Raw genomic sequence first — 6,567 nt, 5'->3', positions numbered from 1 at the left:
TTCCTGCTTTTTTCCCTTAACTTTATATTAAAAATAGACATTGTGTGTTTTTGACAACTAACTAGTTTTTTTTTAACTGGAAAACTAATAAAATGCTAATGGTTTAAAAAAAACGTCCAGATGAACCTTGCAGACATTGTGCTAAGTGAAATAAAGCAGTCACAAAAGAACAAATACTGTATGACACCACTTATTTGAGAGGTACCTAGTGCAATCAAGTTCCTGGAGACAGAAAGTAGAGGGGGTGAGGAGTGGGTAGAGAAATGGGGAGATGTTTAATTTATCTGTCATTTCCATTTTGCAAGAGGAAAAGTTCTGGAGATGGATGGTGTTGATGGTGGCACAACAATGTGAATGTACCTAATGTCACTGAACCATACACTTAAAAAGGTTAAAAAAAAAAAAAGGTTAAGACAGTACATTTTATTTTATTTTTTTATTTTGGCCACGCCACGCGGCTTGCAGTTCCCCGACCAGGGATTGAACCTGGGCCATGGCAGTGAAAACACGGAATCCTAACCACTAGGCCACCACGGGACTCCCAAGACGTAAATTTTATGTTATGTGTATTTTACCACAAATTTTTTTAAAGCAGAAAAAAATGGGAAAGTGACAAAACAATGAGGGGGAAAATGATACATAGATGGGACAGAGACCATAGATACGTCACTGGTGTTTGTGAATAAAAAGTTAAATTAAACAAACAAAATCCAAGCACTTTTGTAATGCAATTATATCTTGAAAGTGAGCCATCTGTCCACCTCCCCCAGGCCTCAGTCCTCTTCCCCAGGGACAAGTCTCACCAACTTCTGGAGACTGGTTACCTAATTGCTGGTTACCTAATATGCACCCGTTGGAATATTACATACCTGTTAACACTTGTTTTCAAAGTTTATGTAATGATAGAGGATCCATCTATTGTTATTACCCAGATGTGTGATGTTCAATGAGAGTTTTTTTCAACATCACTGTTGAAGTATGTTTCACATAACACACTTTCATTCTCCCATTTAAAGTCTACAATTCAGTGGTGTTTAGTATAGTCACAGAGTTGTCAGCCATCACCACAATCAATTTTAGACTTTTTTTACCCCCAAAAGAAATCCCTTACCCTTTAGCTATTACTCTCAATTCCTTCCACCCGCCACACCCAACCCCTGGCAAACACTAATCTGCTTTCTGTCTCTACGGATTTGCCTATTCTGGACATTTCATATAAATGAAACCAAACACTATGTGTTGTGACTGGCTGCTTTCACTTAGCATAAAGTTTTCAATTAGCATAATGTGTTCATCCATGTTGTAACAGGTATCAGTATTTCCTTTCTTTTTATGGCAGAATTATATTCCAGTGTATGGAGATAACACATAGTGTTTATCCATTCATCACTTGATGGACATTCAATAGATATTTAAGCCACTAAGGGACTCAGAGAACTTGGGGCACTTCTTTTCTAGTTTCCTCTCTGCCTTAACCATCATTCCACTCACGTCTTCTGGAGAAAAGATTGTTCTTGCTTCCTTTGATGCTCTACTATGAGCAGATGCTGGCATTTTACAAAAGCCTGCCTCTCTTTACTTTGATTGGGCTCTCAGTATGCCAAGGCACTGGCCTGGAACGTGGTCAGGTAGCGTTTTATGCCATTATTTTTTCTTTTTCCAAAGATTTCAGTCAAACTCCTTCGGCTGTGTAGCCAGGAATTACCAACCTGTTAGGGTCCCAGAATCTGATCTTTGTTCGCTTCAATTCTTTCTCCCACCTTGCAAAAGTTCCATCCCATTTCTCAAAGACAAGTGCATTAAACTTAACTCCACTCTAAGATTTTTTCATTCCCTGTCTAGAATTCCCTGTCTCTGCTAAACTGGCAGAGGCACAGTACCTACTTGCATCCTGGCTTTTCCAGCCAATGGCTGACTTCTTGCAAGATTTTGAGAAAATTTCCTCATAATATATAATAATGCTCTTGCCAGGCACACTTTCTATGGAATTTCTCCTCCTATTCTTTGAGCAAACTTCAGAAGGAGGTACAAATCTTATCGACATTTTACAAATGAGGAAGCTGAGGCTCAGAGAAATAACTTTCCAAACAAAGTCACAGCCTCCAGCCCATGTTTATAGAATGAATCACTTCTGCTCTGGGCCTCACATTTACTGACAGAAGTAAAAACTTGGACTGGGGAAAGGGAGGATTAAGAAACTTGAGATGAAAATCTATGTACCCTCTTCCCAGGAAAATGCACATATTCACAACATTTTAAAAGCAACTTCAAGGAGTTAGGGGAAAAAACCATCCTGCAGGTCTAAACTGGAATTGTCGACTGGGTTGGCTGGGCACAGGAGGAAGTGAAAAAAATCTCACTTACAAGGTTGAATCACCAGGTGGCGCTCTCAGCCCTGAATGGACTCTGGGTTCCACAGCCAAGGTCTTCCAAGAGATAGGAGTTGGTCCAAGCTGCCTGGAACTCAAAGAATTTCAGAGATTGTTGGTTCAAACAATAACCCTCACCATCAGAAGAGGAAAAGCGGCAGTGTGCTCAAGGTCACAGCTCATGGACAAAGCCAGAACTCACCCACTTATCTGGTATTTCTGAAATGTAGCACATAGTTCCCTTACTCTGAACAGAGCACAGTGGACACAATGCAATCTTTTCTCATGACGATTCCAGGAATGACCTTTTGTGTCTGAACATTGCTATCTGTGGGAACTAGAAGGGTTTATCTCACACACAAAATGGCCCCAGACTGCTGTTTCTTTAATTCCTCCTGCGGGTTAGGTACTGAGCCCGGGTTTGGTTCCTCCTATCTGCCAGGTTTGCTTACGTTTCCATGTGTCCTTAGGTAAGTTATTTACCCCTCTTGGAGCCTCCGTTTCTGGGAGTTATTGAGTGGATTTGATGAGGCATGCGCCAGTAAAGTACCCTGCAGGCAGTAGATGTCCAACAATCGGTAACTACTAACATAACTGTGCTTCTTGCTCCTGTCAATTTGCTGCTTTAATTTGTTGCTTTATACATTCTCTACCTTGGAACCCAGACGACTAAACTTATTAGAACTCTTGGTAAAATAAGAATACAGAGACACTAAATGAGAAAATTACCTGCTCCGCTGTGGACTCTATGACCTTTGTTTTTGTGGCTTGGCAGTCTTGATTCTCGGCTGGGTTCTGGAGAGGCAGGGGTTCCAGGTGGGTGCCTTCAGAAGATATAGGGCATTTGTGGAAATAGAAAGGAGATGGAAGGTTAGATTCCTGGACAAGTAAGTTACTTTTAGGTTTAACTACCCTAGACCTCCTTTTTCTTCTCAACATGTATTTCTGACCATTCTGTCGATGGAAATATGAAAACGCACAACATGAATTGTGTGTTTCAGTTTTATTCAGGGACCTTCTTGAGGACAATAGCCTGGGAAAGAGCCTCTAAGTAACTCTGAGGAACTGCTTCAAAGACGTAGATGGAGATGCCAGTATACATATGATTTTGGTGAGGGAATACGTGCAGTCAAGCATACATCTCGGTAAACGGTTACTGCTAGTCACAAGTAACAGGTATCTCAGTTCATGATTTTAATGCTTTACTATGTATGGGAAGATGCAAGAATCTGGGTTCATTAAAATTCTTCCTGGAATATACACCCTAACTATGTAAGGGGCCTGTTTTCTAAAGCACAGAGTGCCCCATCCTGGTTTTCATCCTGAATTCCTGTCAGGGTGCACTGTCGGTCAATCACTGCAGTGGCTAATGACTTAATCCTTGTAGAAACGGGTGGTGAGCAACATTCTTTGTTGTACAATTCCAATGTCAAATAGCAATGAATCTGTATTTTTACAAATAGGAAACTCCCAAAAGGCAAAACCCCAAGGAATGTGAAATTTCACTTTTCAGCGCATTTGTTCATAGCCAAAGTCCTTTCAGATATATACACCCTTCAGTCACTCACACATTCCAGCCCTGGAGTCCATCTCCTCCCCTCTGTTCCCACACTCCTTACTGGAGTTCTGACCTTTACTGTGTGCCAGGCACCATGCTGGATACTGCAGTAACAATGGGGAACAGAACAAAGAGTGGGCTTTGCCCTCATGGAGCCCACACTCATCCCTGTAGCTCCAGCAATGTCTGACAATGACTGTTTCAATCAAGCCGTGGTGTTTCTACACCCCCATGTCCCCCACCCGTGTTCTTGCTCTTTCCACTACCAGGGATGCCCTTTACTCCCTCCTTCACTTGGCTAATTCCCACAAATTCTTTGGGTTCAAGTGGTCACCTCTTCCAAGAAGTCTTCCTTGGTGTACACAGCAGGGACAGGTACCCTTCTCCTGTATTCCTGTAGCACCCTGTGGAAATTTATATCAGAACCCTTGCCACTCTGAATTGTAAGAATCACTTTACATGTCTGTCTTCCTGCTCCAGCCTGGAATCTCTCTGAAGGTACGGACAATGTTTCATCCATGTCTCCGTCTTCAGAGTCTAGCACAGGGCTTGGTAGACATTCAGTAAATGGTAAGTGAACAAATAGAGTGTTGGCCCCAACAGAAACGAACGGCGACACTGAATGTAGCACTCAGGAGAGGATTTATTTTGGCATCTCTTGCTCACAAAACTCTAGAATCTTGAAGATGGTTCTTGTTTGCCCAAAACTATCTTCTTGACAATCAGTTCAGTTTCTCCCCTTCCAGGGGATATCTGGCCTCCCCAGGAGTTGCTTATCTTCCCTGCTTCAGGGTACAGCCTGTCTTTTGGGGACCATCTTTAAATGGGCATCTTCATCTAAGTTTATATAAAGTCACAGGTAAGTTTCACTGCTCTTGTCATCAATATTTATCTCCTTAGTGACTTTTTCACTTTCTTTCTTCTTTTTTTTAATTTTTAAAATTTTAGTACAGTTCAAATCAGCACGCGTGGCTCATTTCAGCTTCTTCACTGCCAAAGCTGGGAGCAGGAACTGCTCCAGCTTCTCTGCCTTCTCTTTGTGATGACCAAGGTGTAAAGGTATCTGCTGCGTCGAACTTTAAACTTCACATTATCCTTATTTTTCTTGATCTTGACAGACGTGGCGTCCTTTCGCCTGGCTGTAAGCAGAAAGTCCTTGATTTCCTCAATTTTGTGAGCCATGGCGATGAGGCACAGAGGGCCTGGCTGGCACCTTCGATCCAGGCCCGGGGTCCCCAGATGTCACCCAGCCTGGATTACCACGGAGATTAGCCCCCATTCCCCACATACAGCCTGAGAGACACTCACTGCCACTTCTCCACTTTTTATGCTGTTTCCCAGCCTGTATTCCAATCTTTTCTAACCGGCTGCAGGATAAGACCCTGGGTTCTGGTACCAAACACACTCAGATTTATATCTCAAGAATTCCCTGGCGGTCCAGTGGTTAAGAGTCCGTGCTTTCACTGCCAAGGGCACGGGTTCAATCCCTAGTCAGGGTACTAAGATCCCACAAGCCGTGCAGCCAAAAAAAAAAAAAATTATATCTCTAGCCCACTGCTTCTAAGCTTCCCTATGAGATCTCTCTGAGCCTGTTTCCTCTGTTGTAAATGGCAATGATGGGGATGATAACCATAGCCCTTACCTTAGGATATGCTGAGAAGATTATATGAGAGAAAGCCATTATGAGAGGCTTAGCGTGGAACCTGACAAAGAAGAAAGCTGAATAAATATCATTATGTCATTTTGGACATGCAGAATATGTATATTATTATTTTATAATTTATTATAATATTATAATTATATAAAAGATAATATCAATAGAATAATAAAATATAACATTATAATTATTGGATTGGCCAAAAAGTTCATTCGGGTTCTTCCATAACATCTTACAGGAAAACCCGAATGAACTTTTTGGCCAATCCAATATGTATATTATAATATAATTCATAATATTTTACAATTACAATTATAAAAATTATAATTTTTATCTACATTTTTTATATCAAATAATCAACAGGACCATACTAATTATTTGGCTTACTCTAGTTTCCCGTTTTTTAAAACGCTTCCTGCTTGTCAATTAAGCAGAAATATTTTAATTGTCTTAAAAGGAAAATTTGTAAAAATATAATTCAAAATAATTCAGTCCACCTGTGGGAAGCAAAAGTCCCTGTAACAAATCTTCTTAAGTTCTTTATTTCTCCCTAAAAAAAACCACAGTTAACTGTTGTTTATCCTTTCAGTTGTGTGTTTACATACACATGCATTATATACAACATGTAAACATACAGATTTTTTTAAAAGCATAGATGAGATCACACACTACATATTTGTAAGCGACTTGCTTTTTTTTGTTTTTCTACCCTTTAAAATAAAGTGTACAGTTCAGTGGGTGTTTGTACATTCACAAGTTTGTGCAACCATCACCACTAATTCCAGATCATTCTCATCACCTCAAAAAGAAACCCCATACCCACTGGCAGTCACTTCCCATTTCCCTTCCTCACACCTCCCAGCTCCTGGCAACCACTGATCTACTTTTTGTCTCTATGGAATTGCGTATTGTGGATATTTCATATAAGTGGAATCATGTAATATATGGCCTTCTGTGTCTGGCTTCCTGTCACTACATTTAAG

At 40.7% G+C, this 6,567-nt stretch overlaps 1 pseudogene; it reads right to left on the bottom strand.

Moving 5' to 3' along the window:
- Positions 1-4,900: 4,900 nt before the first annotated feature.
- Positions 4,901-5,109, bottom strand: LOC103088635 (60S ribosomal protein L38 pseudogene; annotated as a pseudogene).
- Positions 5,110-6,567: the final 1,458 nt, after the last annotated feature.

Source organism: Lipotes vexillifer, unplaced genomic scaffold, assembly GCF_000442215.2.
Source record: "Lipotes vexillifer unplaced genomic scaffold, Lipotes_vexillifer_v1.1 scaffold970, whole genome shotgun sequence".
NCBI lineage: Eukaryota > Metazoa > Chordata > Mammalia > Artiodactyla > Lipotidae > Lipotes > Lipotes vexillifer.
Note: the sequence above shows the minus strand (reverse complement) of the source record. Positions and strands in the feature narration are given on the sequence as shown.